Source organism: Artemia franciscana, chromosome 17, assembly GCF_032884065.1.
Source record: "Artemia franciscana chromosome 17, ASM3288406v1, whole genome shotgun sequence".
Taxonomy (NCBI): Eukaryota; Metazoa; Arthropoda; class Branchiopoda; order Anostraca; family Artemiidae; genus Artemia; species Artemia franciscana.
This window is the reverse complement of record NC_088879.1, coordinates 21,013,323-21,032,052: the sequence shown is the minus strand read 5'-3', so window position 1 is coordinate 21,032,052 and position 18,730 is coordinate 21,013,323. Positions and strand designations below refer to the sequence as shown.

The following is an 18,730-nucleotide window of genomic DNA, read 5'->3' as shown; positions in this document are numbered from 1 at the left end:
ATAAAACATTAAAATTGGGATTAAATTAAAAATATGGGTAAATTTGTAGCAAACCATATAACTGGCTTTCATATAAAGTGAATATACCACTTGATGCCTTTTTTATGCTCTTTACAAATAAAATAGTTGCTTCTACCTTAAATTCAGATTTAAGCACTTTTTAACCTAAACTAACCTTATTATAAATAATATTAGCACTGAGAAAATGTAGTAGCCTATTATTTTTTTGAAAATAGTGCAGAGAAAACATAGTATTATTTTGTTGGAAATCATGAATAACTCATACTTTAATTGAAAATTTGTCATTTAAGGCTTATAAAGTGCTTAAATTTGAATTTATGGTAGAAGCAATTATTATATTCATAAAGAACACAAAAAAAGCCAATAAGTGCTATGTTTGCTTTATTAGTAAGTCAGTTATATGAACTGTCATAATTTTTGAAAATTTTTCATTTTTAAGGGCTATAAATGTGCTTAAATCTGAATTTAGTATAGAAGCAATTATTATATTTGTAAAGAGCATAAAAAAGGCATCAAGTGGTATATTCATTTTATACAAAAGCCAGTTATATGGTTTGCTATAAATTTACCAAAATGTGTCAACTGCAATTATTCTGCATGTTATGCAGTAAAAACTGTTTTCAAGAAATTTTCCTTCTCAATGGCCACATACAAAATGTTACACATACAAAAATGTGATTCTCCTTGTTATTCAAGGGGGGGGGATTAAGTCTCCTATTTAGGGCTTTCAACAAAGATGATTGTACAATGTTTTTTTTTTCATTTTGCTTTGATGCCAGTTTTGATGAGTTTCATGCCCTTTTCAAAAAGTCCTGCAAATTTATTCTTAAAATAAGATTATACTGTTAAAATTAATCAAAATAATCATTACCATTCCTGTATCAAACACAAATTGCATTTTATTTTTCACTTAGACAGGTTTTTTTGGAGATGCATTTTTAAATTTGTGGTTACTGTGAGCTGTTTTGAGCTCCTTTAAGGACTAAAAGAAAATGCCCAAGAACTGATTATTATATTTCAAAATACAATAAAAAAGGCATCAAGGTATTCATTCACTTTCTTCTAGCTATTTTATGTGGAAAAGTATAGGCTGTATTTACACCCATAGGATATATACAAAAGTAAATGAAAATATTAAAGCAAAAATTCTTACTTTATGCTATAATATTCATTTCTAATATTTAGATTATCATACTTGTTTCCATATTTATAAACATTTTAAAGTATAATAAATAAAACAATAAGTTGTTTCAGCTTAAAGTAAGGATCAGCATTAACCCAAGAGTATAGCAACAAGTCATGGAAGTCACAGTAGAACCAACCATTATTATCCAGCAGGGTCTATTAGGTGCCACCTTTCCCTTTTAGCCCTAAATAATGCCTGGCTGGCAATACGTCTACTGACACCAAACAATGAAACCAAACTGTCCAGTATGTATGTAAATAGTGCTAATTTACACATGAATTATGACAAGAAAAATGAGTCAATGTTACCTGACAATGTATATAGATTCTTCAACTATAGTTTCTAGAAGATGCAATTTAAGGTTAATTGAAATTTAAACCAGCAGAAATTATTCCATGAATGAGCAGGGCTATAGAAAAATGACAAAGCACTAAAACCCTCACTTGCTATAGTAATTTTTCTTAGTGCTTTATAACATTCTTATTCCAGTTCAAGGCCCCTTGTGTTTCAGAAGTTAAACCATTGGGATGAAAGTCAAACTTCATCATAAAGAGAAAGGAGTTGAGGAGTGGACAGGTCCCATTGTATGCAGGTTAATTTCTGTTTGTTTCAAGTTTTAATGTTGCTCCTTACTTTAAGTTGAAAAATCATTTTTTAAACATACCCAATTCTAACCAAAACAGGATGTGAGCTACTGGTCCTATAAACCACCAATTTCTATTTGTTAAATCATATATAGGCTATCAATAATTCTAAATTGATATGCAATGTCCCACTTCTTCTATTAAAAAATTAAAATGATGAATGAAAGTAAAAAATATTGACAAAATTTGAGTATTTAGTCCAAATTCTTTGGGGCAGTTTATGTTACTGACCTTTGTATTAGGTAAACATACCACTCAGTGCCTTTTTTAGTGACACCAGTAGTGACACCCTTTTCTCATATTTTAGATACCACTTATATACTGCTGTTTACATCACTCTGGTTTAAACTGGTTTACCTGTAAATTGAATCTGCTGTGACAAAGTCAAAATCAGTAAAAACATGGGAAATATATAGTTTTGGCTATATATTTGCACATGAAGGGGGGGGGGAGGTATAAAGTATAGTGGAGCTGCAGTTGAAATGTGTTAACTACAATTATTCTGTATATAATGAAATGAGAATTGTTGTTTTCAACCCTTTTATATAGCCAAAAACAAGAGAAAAAGGTATCATCTTTGAGAATCTGTAATGAGACAAAAATTGAATTTCTGAATAAAGCAATTATTATAGGCCTAGTTGGAAAGAGCATAATATTAGGGTTATCATATTGTATATATATATATTAGATTAGATTAAATTAGATTAAATTTATTTCAAAAAACATGTATACAAAACATTTTGCTGCACCTGCTAAGAAAGCCCTGAGGGGCTTGTTGGCAGCAGGGGGCAGTCATCTCTACTCTACATATTACTACATACAAAGATTCTACTTATGACACTCACGCATTATTACTATACTTTTGCATCATTACCATACTATTCTTTTGCAAGGAAGAATCTCTTAACAACAGCCTTGAAGGAAGGCAAATGACTCGAATTTCTTATTTCAATTGGAATAATATCCCACACAGAGGGGGCAAAATTTCTAATCACGAAAGAAGCTCCAGCCGTATTTCTAAATGGGTGTACCAGATTTGATGCCCCTCGTGTATCGTGGCTATGAAGATCACAATTAATGGAGACAAAATTTTCGAAAGAAGAGGGAAGTATATTATTAATAAATTTATATGTGAAAATACTAACTTGGTAGTCTCTTGTTTTTGAAATATCAAAAAGTTGATTCTTAGTATAAAGTTCATGAATATTATGAGTAAATAGTTTTAGGTGATAAAAGTTTAACAGCTTTATTTTGGACTTTTTGGATTTTTTTATAACATGATACAAAATTACTAGCCCAAAAAGAGAATAGCAAAAAAATAGCAAAATAAAGTAACCAAAGAATTTTATAGGATACTAGGTTTTTAACTCGGCGAAGCACACCCAGAGATCTGGACAACTTTGAAGCTATAATATTTGAATGTTTTTCCATGATAGATTTTCATCAATCATAAAACCTAAATACTTTGTTACCTTTACTCTTTTTATTTGATTTCCGTTTATTATTAATTCTAAATTAGTTTCATTACTAGATATCCAAGAAAATAGAATGTAGTTAGTTTTATTATAATTTAATGTCAAAAGATTGAAATCTGCCCACTCAATAAACTCGGTCATTGCCTTTATCGTTTTATCAAAAAGTAGATCAACTGATGGAGCAGCTACAAGTAAAAGAGTATCGTCTGCAAAAAGGATTATACCAGCCTCTGACAAATTATACTTAATCCGATCTATAAATATAAAAAATAAAAGAGGACCTAGTATAGAGCCCTGGGGTACTCCGCAAGTTATCATACTAGCTTCAGAAGTAAAACACCCATTCACCACAACCTGCTTTCGGTCACTTAAATAAGATTCAAACCAAGACAAACTCTTTCCGGTAACACCAATTTTTTCCAGCTCAAGTAATAACTGTTTATGGTGAATCGTGTCAAAAGCCTTTTTCAAATCCAGGAATAAAGCAGCTGGAATCAGACCCGCTTCAAACGATGTATTTACCCAGTCAACAAGTTTAATGGTTGCCATTTCTGTGGACATTTTTTTTCTAAAACCAAATTGAGTATTTATAAGAATTGTATTATTTTCAACATGATCAGTTAGCCTGGATCCTATCACCTTTTCATATATTTTTGAAAAAAAAGGGAGGATAGAAATGGGTCTTTTGTTTGAAGGGTCGTCTCTCTTACCTCCTTTGTGCAATGGTATTATTTTAGCCACCTTCAAAACTTCCGGAAAAATTCCTTTTTCCATAGACTTATTAATCAAATTACATACAACTGGTGTTATAACTGATTTAACTGATTTAGCATCCTTAAGAGAAATCCCGTCTACGCCACTTGAGTTTGATTGGATTCTACTGATAATTGTACTCACTTCACTTATGCTACAAGCATTAAAAACCAGCTGATTTTCTACTGGAATTTCCGACTGAACTATTTTGGGAGGCCGCTTAATTCTTTTCCGAGCATCGTCACAAAGTTTCGCTCCCTCACTAGAAAAATAATCACATAAATAATTTGCAACATCATTTGGGGTAGTCAAATTCCCCCTCTGTTTGTAATTTATTAATAACTTCTATTTTACCCTTTTGACCCAGGAGTGAATTTACTGTTTTCCATGTTTTTTTCATATCACATTTATGCTTCATAAATTCATTTTGTAAATACATTTTTTCAGCTTTCCGTTTTGATCCGTTTACAGTATTCCCGTAATTTTTAAACTGCTGAAAATTAATGATAGATGGTTCACCTAGGTATATTTTATACAATTCATTTTTCCGACTTATAGAATTTAGAATGCCCTGTGTAATCCATGGTTTCTTTGGGAATTTCGTACTACCTCTTTTAAGTCTTCTTGCAACAAAAATATCTTACGCAACCGACGGGTTATCTTCTTCAAAAACTGGAGTAAAATCTGCATCATCCATTTCTCTCTCAAATTTTTTTAAATTATCTTTTCTTAAATCACGAAAATATGTTTTATTTATTTGACCACTCTTATTTATAATCCTGTAAGATTTTTTTATTTTACTAAGAAGAAAAAGATGGTCGGATCCATCCGTGAGTAGAACATCAGCATACGAACTTTCAAGCAGCTTTCCATCCACAAATATATTATCGATAAGAGTCGCAGACTTATCAGTTACTCGTGTAGGAATAGTTACCAGGGGGTACTGGAATGATGAAATCATAGAGTTAAGAAAATCTAGGCGGCTTGTACTTTTAAGGAGGTCAATATTGAAATCCCCCATTACTACTTTATATTTATGATCATTACTAAATTTCTCCATTAAATGCTCCATTTCCTCAATTAAAACATCCTCATTAAATGACGGTGTCTTATAAACTAAACCAACAACTACATTTTTATCAGATTTATCTTCTATTTCAATAAAAAGAGTCTCAAGTCTTCCTTCAAGCCAAAGTGAGAGATCCTCCCTTACCCAATACGAAACTCCTTCCTTTATCAACAAAGCCAGACTGCCTCGCTCCATAACCTGTCGTTCTTTTCTTTCACTAACATATCCTGGAAACTGGAAATCCCACACTGAAAAATTATTCCTATTCGATACAAACGTCTCACATAGTCCTATTACTAACGGTGTTTCTTGCATATCACTTAATATGTTACACAGTGTAGGGTACGCAGTCCTAAGGCCTTAGCAATTCCAAAATGCAAAAATAGTATCTTCTTTGACCGACCATTTCTTCAGCGACTGACTATCCAAAAAATTACTAGCTTTCATTGCTTGAGTATTATTTCCTTCACTTAAACTATCATTTGCAATAGGGGTGGATAATAATTGGTCAACAGACAGCCGATTACTTTCTAAGTCTGAAAGCCTGTCGGTCATACTATTCATGATAATACTCTAGTATGCTCAATAGTGTGAACTCTTTGATATCTTAATGACGAAACAAACAAAAAAGTTTTTGACACGAGATTAGCGAAACAAAGCAGCCAACCCCAAATAAACGAAAGAACTGAGGATGGATTCAACATGTCAGTACTGGTCACTGATCAGGTCATTCAGTGACCTAATTTTCAAGATGGCTGAACTGTTTTCCGGTTTGGCTAGCACACGGCCACCATCAGTCCAAACATTCCGAGCTCCAAATTTGTCGCGTGCCAGATTCAGCAGTTGCTTACGTTTTGGCGTTAAATACTCAGATATAAATACTTTCGATTGGGCGAGCTTCTTTTTGTTCATGAACACGCGCTTTGCACACTCAGATGAATGAAAAGTGACGAGAACGGGCGGGATAACATTTTCCGCTGATCTAACTCGAATACGTAAGCGCTCAGTTGACTTGATGTCACTAGCAAGCACACGGATCTCCATCTTAGCATTGAATAGCTCTAGAACGCTATTGGGCAGCGTTTCTCCACCCATCTGAGACAGTCCATGGATTAGAAGAACGTTCGATCTTCTTTCCTGTTCCAAATCGTCGTTGCGGTATTCTAGAATTTCAATGCGATTTTCTAGCGCCGTTATTTGAGCTTGAAACCCCTTGAGCATCTTTTCAATATTTGCAAATTTTGAACTGTAATCGAGACTTATTGCATCATAGATCTCGGTAACAATAGTGTTAATTGCTTGTTCACTGATCACGCCTTTGTCGCCTGAACATTTCTCAATCACCTGTTTGTGAATATCCTGACGAAGATTTTCTTTCAATTTGGCAATTTCACTCTGCGTGTTTACTAGGGTAGACGAGAGTGAAGATACACTGCTTGTCGAAGCAGCACCAGCAATTCCCATTATTTCTTGATACACATCCGGAAATGTGGCTAGTTCAGTAAAAGCACCTTGAACTCCTTTCGACTTTTTCTTTGAAGCTTCGGGGAAATTTTCTTCGAACGGCAAAATGAATCCCTCACTCAGTGATGCTTTTTCGTGTGATCCGTAGCAAAATACTTGATATATATGTTTCATTACATTGTGAAACTGTAAATAAATTGTAAAAGAAAAATATTACCATTTGAAATTATTGGAAACAAAGCTCCTGGTAGAACTTGACAACCCCAAAGAAATCTCCTGGCAAAGCTCAAGATACCCAACCTTCTTCAGTATTTCCATCTCTGAGCCAGTAAGCACGTGAACATGATTTTTTTACAACATAGAAAAAGATTGGTGCATTGGGAGAGGTACTTTTGCTCCCTCTCTAGCACTAATAATAAAGGTATAAGCTAAAAATAGTCCAAGGAATCAACAGCAATTAGATGTCATTTTCCTAATCTTGGCCCTCCCTCCTCTTCCCCAAAACACATTCTTTATTTATTGGAAGGCTCAATTAGGGTTAGGATATTTGAGACACTCAATCAACTTGTTTAAATCATGCACTAAGATAAATATCCATATTAACCATTTATTTTGTTGGACTACATGACTTTTCAGGATCAAATTTGTCACCATGTGACATTATTTCCTCTGTAATTGGAAAGCTCAATATACAGCTTGTAGATACTTTTATATCAATGCACTATCTCAGAATTTTCAATCACTAGTAAAATAGTCCTTTTGGGGGAAAATTGTAGTTTAATGTGACAAAATGGCCAAGAATGCCACTTTCCTGTGGCACAATCTTTTTGCTCACATCAAAAGGCAGTATAATTTTTAATTACCATTTGAATGAGCTTTCTTCCAATCTTCTATGACAATTAGTTTGAAATGATCACCCATGGGAAAAAAATAAACACTTCTTTGATCTTTCTTTTGGGAAAAAAATGTATTAGGCCTATTCCACAGTTTTATTGATAGGAGCTTGATACTTCTAGAGTTTGGTTGTGTGATATGCTGAAGTTAAATGGTGGGCTTTTCATCAAGATTGCTTGCCTTCATAGGGGTGTTTTTCCCTTAAAAAATTAGACAAATTTCCTGAGGCATGTAGCTTTAAACACACGCTATTAAACTTAATGATTTTCATGTACTTGGGATCAGCATACAAAGCTAATTCTTTTGAGGGATTTAATGTTGTCAAAATTCTTACATTTAGAGTTTTGGTTGCTATTGTTTTGAGGGGCTCCTTAATTTCAGTTTGCTACCACAAACTGTTTGATATTAGGCTATCCATCAAATTTGTTGAAAGCACTGAGACAGAGTGGTTTTCACAGACTGAGAATGCAGCAAACCCATTTTATCAAAGGACACATGGTACACCATGAGATGATAAAATGAAGAGATATATTATTTGGAATGATCACAAGCATCACAAACAGCCATTCTATATAAAATTAAATATAAAACAAACTTTTTCAACTGGAAGTAAGGAGTAATATGAAAACTTAAAACACACAGAAATTATTAAGTATATGAGGAGGATTGCCCCTCCTCAACAGCTCTGTCTTTACACTGAAGTTTTTCAGCACTTTAAAAAAGTTACTTATTGTTCTAATTAAACAACCTTTGTGTTTCATGAGTCATTCTTATAGAATTAGGACAAAACTTAAACTTTAGCATAAAAAGAAAGGTGTTGAGGAGGGGTAACCCCCACATATACTTAATAATTTCTGTTTGTTTTAAGTTTTAATGTTACTCCTTACTTTCAGCTGACAAAACCTTTCTTTTTATTTAATTTCTGATCGTTTTTTTAAATGACGCTTGGAAATATAGCTCCACTTTCATGGGAAAATCTCCTTCCCAACGGAAATATTCTCTAAACAACTCAATCCTGGTGAAAATTTACCCCAGACAATTATCCTGAACATCTCAATGTGTAAAATTGAGTTAGTGAAGAGAAAGCCAAACATACAAATTTTGTAAATGAATTCTGGCATATTCTTCCACTATAGAATTTCCCCTGAAATGTTCACCCCCTGGAAACTTCCCTTTTCATTCTTCCCTTGCAAAATCTCCCAACAGAAAACTTGTCCTCCCTTCCCCAGCCAAAAAATTTAGGCATACTTCCCAATAACAAACACTATGTAAATAATGGGTGAATTTATAACTTAAAGACCTTTCCCCAGAAGCTTTGGGGGTCATGTTATCTCCAGAGACATAGTTATTGGGTTTTTCAACAATGCTGAACAAAATAGCTATATTAAAATTTCGATTCGACGATTTTGGGAAAAAGTGGGATGGGATGGGACCTAGCTGTCCTCTAATTTTTACAGTAACTTAAAAAGGATACTAGAACTTCTAATTTCAGTTAAAAAGAGCCCTCTCTCAACGTTCTGGGCCAAATGGGTTGATTCAATCACCCCTGAGAAAATCAAACAAATAAATATGCATCCAGGATTGTTTTTCTGGCAAAAAATACAAAGTTCCACATTTTTGTAGATAGGAGAATGTAACCTCTACAATAGAGTTCTCTGATACGCCGAATCTGATGGCGTAATTTTCATTAGGATTATATGACTTTAAGGGAGTTTCCATCTTTTGCTTTTTGTCTCTCTCTCTCCGTACCTGTATCTTTGTGTGTTTTTGTGTCTGACTTTGTGTGTTTGAGTGGGTCTTTTGTCTTTCTCTTCATGCCAATGTGTCTGACTGTACAAAGTAAACATTAAAAACTAAATAATATAAAATTTTATTACATACACACAAAAAAGTATCCTTTTCAAACAAAATAAACTGCTGTGTTATTTTGTCAAATTTGGTCAATTAATATTTATTTGATCGAGAAATTTGTCAAAGGTTATATTAATCGTAGGTTATACAAAAACTGAAAGTTCTGGTAGTGGTATAAAAACAAAGATAAAAATCAGCCGGGATGTGACGAAAGAAGACCAGCCAATAAAATCCTTTACAGGGTGTGATATAAAGCGACACGTAATCTACAATGTATGAACTAATTTTCCCTTTCACCCCTCATTGAATTTTAGCCAAACTGGCGTCCAAAAATACGTTTTTAACAGGGATGAGTCATCCTTTTAGCTGCGCAGCTAATATGATCGCCTGCAAGAGAAAGAGGAAACCATTTTTATTACTTAAAATAGAGAACCAAAAGAAACCAAACAAGTAAAAGGATAGATGAAGTTAAGTTTACCAAAAGGACATTTACCTGGTAAAAAGGGACTGGAAAAAAAAAATAATTCAAGACTCGAATCCAAACCAACGCAACCTCAAAAACCCAATGACACGCAATGAAAATTAGTACTAATTGAGCAGCGACGCAACTTCGAAAAAATGCAAAACGAAACGCCGCAAAGCAAGGTATTGGTGTGTTGCTTATATGCCCTTTTAAAACTTTCAAGCATATAGTTTTTTCGTTTAATTGAAACCCCCCTAAACGTTTCAACTTAATGTCCTAAGCGTCGTTAGTTACAGTAGTTGTCGAAGTAGTATCAAAAATATACACATAGTGTCCTGCCTTGTTGAAAATCTGTCACAACTTATCCTAAAGGTCTAACTTAATAATGGAAGCCCTTATTGTGATATTGCTTTGTTATCCTATTGACAATCTAAATAATCATAGTTCGTTTTGATTTAGTTCAGCATCCGCCTATATTTTCCTTGAAAGCTTTACCTTAATACCCTTAGCTTGCGTAGTAGCAATAGCTGCAGTAGTAGTAATAGCAGTCTAACGAGAGCTTTATGCAGTTTTATGAATATTGTTGCCTCTCTGCTGCCGATGGTCTGTTTTAATACGCCCAGGATGGAATTTTCTCGTGAAATAACAGGATGGACGTGGCTGTGGAAACTCAACTTGTAGGCAAACACACCAAGGTCCCTTTCTTCTTCTCTATTCTTTACATGCTTCCTTTATTTTAGTGATGGGGTTGAAAATTGAGTAGGTAGCCATTGGGTAGCTGGGTCCAAGGTGCAAAATACAGTATTTGGTTGTATTGAATTGGAGAAGCCAGTCTTGAGTTCAATCCTGTTACCTGTCTATTTTGTGTTGGATACTCTGTGGGTTTGCAACACCAAAAAGTTTGGTATCATCAGTGAACAGGTGGATATTATTATCCACATGATTGAAGATGTCATTGATGTACATCAGGAAAAGGGTTTGGCCTAGTACAGGTCCTTGTGGTACCTTACTCATTACTATGGCCTCATCAGAGTAGATTGGCTACAAACAAGAGGTAGTTTTATGTTTCTAAATGAAACTAGTTTCTCTTGTTGTTTTTAAGCTAACGGAATCAAATTTCCATCCAAATTCTACCATATTCAAACAAAGAGTGCATATCAGCTCTTCAATTCCAGATAATATGCCAACCAACGGGAGAAGCTTTACGAAAAGATACTTCATTTAAAAACAAAAGTACGTTGTTTTAATGCACCTCAGTAACGCTGATATCGCTGGCAAATGAATAAAATAGTACAAATGGCTTAGAAGTATCTCCATGCGTAGGCTACTGGTTGCTGTAGCTGTAAGTGCTTTAGGTTTTTCCAGATGCTTTTTTCTATTCAGGAGATTTCGATGGTTTGCCTGGTGTTTTTTTCTAAGACTTGAGATGCCCTGCTTGTATAATACCTTTGGTAATACAGATGAACACAATCCAGTATTTTAATGGAAGGTTAAGATTTTATTTTTTAAGGGAGGAAAGGGAATGATTCCACTTTTGGAAGGAGGATGAAAGATTTTTAAGTGTATCTGGGTAGCTAGCAACCTAGTAAGAGATGAACACGTCCAATACTAAGAAATACAATAGCCCATGACTCCAAAAACTAGGGTCAGATCAAAGCACTAACTATCCTACCAGAATTGTCTTGTTCGAAACCCCTATGTAAGAAACTTCCAGTGCCTTGGCTTGAATAACGAGGAAAATCCATTGGCCTGAAAAACAAGATAAGTAGATTAAACTATTATATTCTGCATTGACGGCATTTTTTTTTCGTTTATTCTCTTTAGCTAGCAGGGCACTGGAAAATCACAGAGAGCGGTTTAATGGCTCATTTGAAAGGAAATTGATGTATTCAAAACCTCTCTGTATTTAACAAAAATAATTTTAAAAATAACATCAATTTTTTACGAAAAACTGCATTTTTCTATAACACTGTAGTAGTATATTAATACTGCACCGCTGCACCATTGAAGACTTCTGGGATTTAAATTTCACATAAGACAAGAAAATTAATTCGTTGATACAGTGAATATTTTAGCAAAATAAAAACACTATAGTTAAAGCTAGCCCATAGTAATTAAAAATATAAAAAATAAATATGCAAAGGGAATCAACGTAATTCAGTATAAATGGGGATTATGTAAACTTCATTGGATATGGCTGGAACCCAGTAAAGAACAAACCATGGCACATATTGGACTTAGTAAGCTGCCTGATTCCCTGAAGTTCGTTTCTTACTATTCCAAATAAGAAAACCCATAGACCTTTTCCCGTTTGTGACTTTGTTATTAATCCAGGTTGCAGCAGTATTATTAGCCAAGACAGTGGTCTACTAAGCTTCGAACTTTTGGTTTTCTTTTTTAAGGTTTTTGAATTTTTGTAATTACCAGTTTTTTGGTCCATTCGGAATTTAATGTCTTTTCATACTGGTGTCGTTTCAAATTACATCAAAGAACGAACTATAGTCGATAGTACTTAAAGAAATTAAATAAATACTATATACTTGTTTTTCCACTTTAGTCTTTTAGCAGTATGACGGCTGCAGCTGCAGCTGGAATCATTTTATATAAAGAATTGGTATAGTTGAATGTAAATTTATACTAAAGATCATCACTCTCAAACTCCAATTTCTTATGTCTGCTATTATGTAATATATCTGTTTGTCAAAGAAGACAATGCATTTTTTAACACAAATCATTTGAATTTATTTAATATTTGTTCCCTCTTTTACAGCTACCACAAAAGAACAACTTTTGCACAAGTTTGGGAATTTGGCATGATTGCCGGAAGTACACAACAACGAATTCAAGCTACAAGGGACTGAAGATCCTACAAGTTTCGGTATGTTTGTTCGAGTGCTTGAAAATAGGCACATTGAAAACAATTGAAAAATAGCAACAATTGTTTTTCAAGCTAATTATAAAATTTCATGTTTGGGCATAACACATTTAAGCTACTTTCCTCTTTACTAAGTTAACGCTAGTGCTTTGACTTTGACGATTCCTTTTTCATGCTCTGTTACTGAAACTTATTGAAATTGAATTGTTGTTGAATTATTATTTGTATTGAAATTTTCAAATGGTAAAAACTTCAAAGGAATTGTAATTGAAAAGCTTTAGTCAAAGCTGTCTTGTTCCAGATTTACTAGGAGTTTCAGAAACTCATATCCCAAGGGTAGGAAGCATGAAATTAGGTGACATAGAATTTGTTTACTCAGGTAGGAAGGATGGGACACATAGAATGGGAGTAGGGCTCATGATGAATAAGGAAAATACTAAGTCTTGTTTAGGCTGGGAAGGTATTAATAATAGAATACTAATTGCTCATTTTATGACTAAAAAGTTCAGGGTATCAGTTATAGTAGTATATGCCCCTGTTGAACCAACTGACGGAGATAGTAGTGACTCAGATGAATTTTACTTACAGTTACAAAAGCAAATACACAGGGTACCAGGTAGAAATTTGGTGTTTTTCTAGGAGATTTTAACGCTCAGGCTGGTAGAAATAGTGATAGATGGTATCCTAGCCTAGGTTAATTTGGTGTAGGAAAAGGAAACAGTAACGGCTACAGACATTTTGTAGATATAACAACCTAGTTATAATCAATACGGTGTTTGATCATCAAATGGCCCATAAGTTGACATGGTATTCACGTGATGGCAAGACACCAAATCTTATTGACTATGTTATTGTAAACCGAAGACTAGCAGGATCAATACAATATACTAGGGTGTATAGGAGTGCTGTTATTGATGTTAAAAGTAAAGATCACCATCTAGTAGTGTCTAAGGTTAATTTAAAGCTGAAATTTCGGAAGGGTAGCCACCTCCCGGAAAGTTATGATGCTGGTAGACTCCAAGATGAAAATTTGAGAGAAACCTTCCAGGAACAATTGAATACTAAACTTTAGAGTTTAAAATTTGACAATGCGGATGATGGATGGAATAATTTTTGAGAAAAAAAATTGTGAACTTGCTGATGGTGTCTTAGGGAAGAGTGTTAAGACTGCAACTAGGAATATTAGTGAAAAAGCTTTATGTTTAATAGAGAGTAGAAGGGGTTTGTACAAGAAATATCTGAGTAATAGATCATATGATAACAAAAGAAATGTAAAGAAAGTGGAGAAAGCATTAAAATATGAACTAAGGAGATGTGAAGCGGAGGCCATGGATAAAATTGCCGAGGATCTGGAAGATGCAGCTAGACGGCATAATTGTAAAATATTATACTGGCTTGTTAATAAATTGAGAGGGAGTAGTCAATCCGGACTAGTCCCAGTTAAAGACAGGAATGGGGCCACAATTATTGATAAGGAAAGAGTTAAAGAAAGATGGGTGGAACATTTTGAGAATGTGCTAAACCGAGATACAGTTGCAGGAAACGATATAAATGAAAATGAAAAAGTTTGTGATACCTTGGATGTGAAGGAAGATTTGTTTGTTGAGGAAGAATTAGCGACAGTACTAAAAGGATTAAAAAATAAAAAGGTTCCAGGTGCAAATAGTGTAATAAATGAATTTCTTAAATATGGTGGCTCTGAGGTTAGAAATAAGCTACTGAAGATTATGAATATGATTTTTGAAAAATGAGAAGTACCTAATAATTTTAGGAAAGCTTTAATTAAGCCACTGTATAAGAAAGGTGACAAAAGTAAGTAACGTAATTATCGAGGCATTAGTCTGGTCTCTGTAGGTAGCAAATTACTTAGTAATATGATACTTTTTAGACTGTGAGATAGACAAAGTTTTAAGGGAAGAACAATGTGGTTTTAGAAAAGGTAGAGGATGTGTCGAAGAAGTTTTCCCTCTCAGGTTAATAATTGAGAAGTCCCTTCGTTGTCAAACACCTTTGGTCCTCAGTTTTATGAATTATGAGCAAGCTTTTGATTCTGTTGATAGAAGAGCGTTAGCAAAGGTCTTATCCTTATATGGTATACCAGACAAATACATTAAAGTGATTTGTGCTATGAACGCGAATAATACTGCTGCGGTTAAGGTAGAAAAGAGGTTAGCAACTGGTTCTATATTAAATCAGGAGTTAAGCAGGGCTGTGTCCTATCCCCCTTTATATGGATCATTTTGATAGACTTCGTCTTAAGGAGCACAGGAAAGGCGATTGGAGACCACGGAATCAAATGGGGAGGAAAAACGCTCTTGGACTTAGACTATGCTGATGATTTAAGCATATTAGATGAAAGTGTGAGCAAAATGACTGAAATTTTAGAAATTTTGCGAGTTCAGGGTGCTAGAATAGGTTTGAAAATTAATGTTAAGAAGACTAAGTCACTAAGGCTAGGAATAAGTGAAGACGAAAAGATGACGTTGGGTAATGCAAAGATTGATCAGGTGGACAGCTTCACCTATCTTGGTAGTATTATTTGTAAAGACGGTGGGAGCAGTGAAGATGTTAAAAGTAGAATAGCTAAGGCTTAGGGTGTTTTTTCACAGTTAAAAAAAGTTTGGAAGAATAGAAAGATAAGTCTGCAAACCAAGATTAGAATATTAGAAGCTACAGTGATGACAGTGGTCAAATATGGCTCTGAAGCATGGGCGCTCCAAAAAGCGGACGAAAATTTACTAGATGTTTTTCAGAGGAATTGCCTACGGATCGTTCTGGGTACCTGGCTGACTGAATGTATTTCAAACAGTAGGTTTTACGAAAAATGTGGTTCAATCCCGCTTTCTGGGGCTATAGTGAAAGAAAGGTTGAGATGGCTAGGCCACGTTCTGCTTATGAAAGATGACAGATTGCCAAAAATTGTCCTTTTTGGCCACCCGTCTTGGGCTACACGGAGAGCAGGTCGTCCTTGTCTGGGTTGAGAGGATGTCATAAATAAAGTTTTAAAGGAAATGGAAACTTCCTGGGAGGGTGTAAAGAGGGAGGTTGTAGGTTGTAGGAGGAGCGTGCTTAGCTGCATTGGCCTCAGGTGACTCAGGGCTGCAGTGAGTTATTATTAGCAGTAGTAGTAGTAGTAATAATTCCGTTTATTTTTCGTATCCGTATTGCTATGACAGAGGTATGGGTAATTATTCTAAATTTGAACCTAAGCTGTATTAGCATTTTTGTTTCTGTGTAGCAGAAACAAAAATGATAAATGATTGCTTTTTATTGCGTAACATATAAATAAAGATAATACCAAAAGTAACTACGCAGAAAAAAGTAAATAATTTAGGTGTGATTAGTTGAGTTGCGGTTTTCCACATTGCTGGCAATGAAATATTAAATGTAGTAGTGAGGTTTGTATTCTTGTAATAATACAATATTACAGGATAAATGGCTGCATATGAGAAAAAATGTTCGCTGATTTTGTTCTCTACTCATTAGCTGTCGAAGACACATCTGGGAGGTATACTGCCTTACTGAGAAGTAGTTACATCGAAGAAACTAATTCAATAAGCTCCCTCCGAAGTTTATACGATCACTTTTCTATATAAATCTTATATCCCCCCAGGACATACCTTACAACCCTTGTGTTGACGGCTGTAGGAGGGTTGTCATTCTCAAATACATAATTTCCTTACATTTCAACTACGTTGAATAAAATGGCTATCTTAAAATTGTGATTGGATGTGGCCATCTCAAAATTTTGGAAAATACGAGGATGTGGTGGGGGGGGGTATCCACTCTTCGATCATTCTCAATCTTAGAAAGGACACTAGAACTTCTGACTACCTATCTAATGAGCCCCCCTCCGAAGTTTATACGATCGCCCTCTCTATATAAACCTTATATGTTCCGAGGGTAAAATTTACAACCTTGACCTAAGGGCTATGGGGGGGGGTCATCCTAAAAGACCTAATTTATGGATCTTTTGATTACGTTGAACAAAATGACTATCTCAAAATTTTTATTGGCTGTGATTGGGGAAATAGCGGGCATGGAAGGGGGGTTAGTTGCCCTCCAAACACTTTCGACTATCAGAAAAGGCCTTTCAATTTCCAATCAAATGAGCTCTTTTCGAAGTTTCTGCGAAAACAAATGGCCATCTCAAAATTTCTGTCAGATACATTTCGGGAAAATGGGAGGTGTGGGCGGGTATCCACTCTCCCATCACTCTGAATCTTAAAAGGGCATTCGGACGTCTGATAACCAATCCAATGAGCCCCTCCGAAGTTAATATACAATCACCCTTTCTATATATACCTTACATGCCCCCAGGACATGACTTACAACCCTTGCCCTGAGGGATCTGGGGTTTGTCATCCTTAAAGACCTAACTTCCGGAGCTTTCAATTATGTTGAACAAAATGGATATCTCGAAGTTTCGATTGGATGTGTTTGGGGAAATAGTGGGTGTGGGAGGGGGATTAGCTGCCCTCCAATTACTTTGGGCTATTAAAGGGAGCTTTTCCTTTCAATTTCCAACTCCTTCACATCAACATGTACAAACGTACAACAGGTACTAATATAAATGAATAAACAAATCTTAAAACGAGTATAACTCATATTGAATATGCAAATCAAGTTAAAAACAATCAAAAATTACTACAAACAAAAGTTTGGCTACTGTCCCCTTCCCTAACTGTAAAAGTGCAATAAATAAATCTGATAACCGAAATTAGAAAGTTGGAAGCTATAATGGTAATAGTGGTCTAGCACTATTCTGAAGCGTGGGCACTTTCAAAGACGGATTGCTAGATGTTTCCCAATGAAATCAGTCCTGCTTTCTAGGGCTATACAGTGAGAGTTAGGTTGAGGTGGCTAGGACACATATTTTATTGGTAAAGTACATTTTAAAACTAATACCTGTTCGTTATTTCAATATTTATTTAAGTATATAGATAAAGAATATGTTTTTGACTGAGTTTTCAAACACTAATGAACTATTGCTCATAAAAATGCATTAAATTTTCATTTAAATAATCGTAAAGGTATTTTGTTATATACTGTCCCTCACCTTATCTAAAGATTGGAGATGTGTGCACTTTCGCTCCTTTTTTCTTTTCCTCAGACTCCTTGCTATTTGGTTTTTTTTTCATTACACTGTTTCTTAAATGTAATTTTAATTGCAGGATCCAAGGCAAGAATGCAGTGATTTTAATAATTGATATAAAATAAATTAGACTATAATTTTCGAAGATACAGAATTCTCACTAAATTGTAATGATCTTAGAAAAGCAACTGTATATTTTTCCAATCTTGAAAAAATATTTCACCTGTGAAAAATAACTGAGATAAATAATAAATTGAGATATTGAGCTCCTAAAGGTAGTTTCGAAGCAAGACTAAATTTTCCCCTGAAGTTGAACTGGTGGTGGAAGGCGAAATATATGATAATTGTATGATTTTTTTTAATAGTTGAAAAAGACGTCGTCCACAAAATTTATTTGAAAGGGTTTTTTTAAGTATAAACATTTAACTTCAAGAAGTTCAAAATTGTTGCGTTATGGACTTAGTTATTTCAAACTCATGGACTTTGTCTTTTCTGGGTCATTTCAGCTAACTACATACACATGCATTTTTGTGGAGGAGGGTGAAAATTGGTTTAAAAAGTATTAAGTGAATTATTGAAAATTGTTGATGAATAAAAAAAAATTAAATTAGGAGATGGGGGTAGGAGTACAGATGTGGATTATAGGTTCTATCCTGTGTCCACTCCTTATTCCAATCATCTTATTCATCGAAATCGAGTGGAAATCTTCGTAATTTTCTATCCTTTTTTAGGGGTTGAAGCAGATTGCCCTGATGAAGATTTGATTGAATGCGTGTTCTTGTTCATTCCGCAGCCTTTAGAGCTTCAGTCGTTCATTAATAGATGTCACATTGTCATTGAACAAGTCGAAAGACAAATTGAGGCTTTTTATACTGCACCAAACCTTGGATTTGAAACGAAAGGTGTTCACTTAAAGGTAGATGTCTGTAATTTGGCAATT

General features: G+C 34.5%; 1 protein-coding gene across 1 annotated transcript in view; it reads left to right on the top strand.

Annotated features, from left to right (window-relative positions):
• The first annotated feature begins 1,701 nt into the window (after positions 1-1,701).
• Positions 1,702-18,730, top strand: part of LOC136037985 (WASH complex subunit 4-like) — a 444,769-nt gene continuing 427,740 nt past the window's right edge. Inside the window, exon 1 of the transcript XR_010620101.1 lies at positions 1,702-1,791. The gene's annotated coding sequence lies outside the window, so the exon portion shown is untranslated. The remainder of the gene's footprint in view (positions 1,792-18,730) is intronic.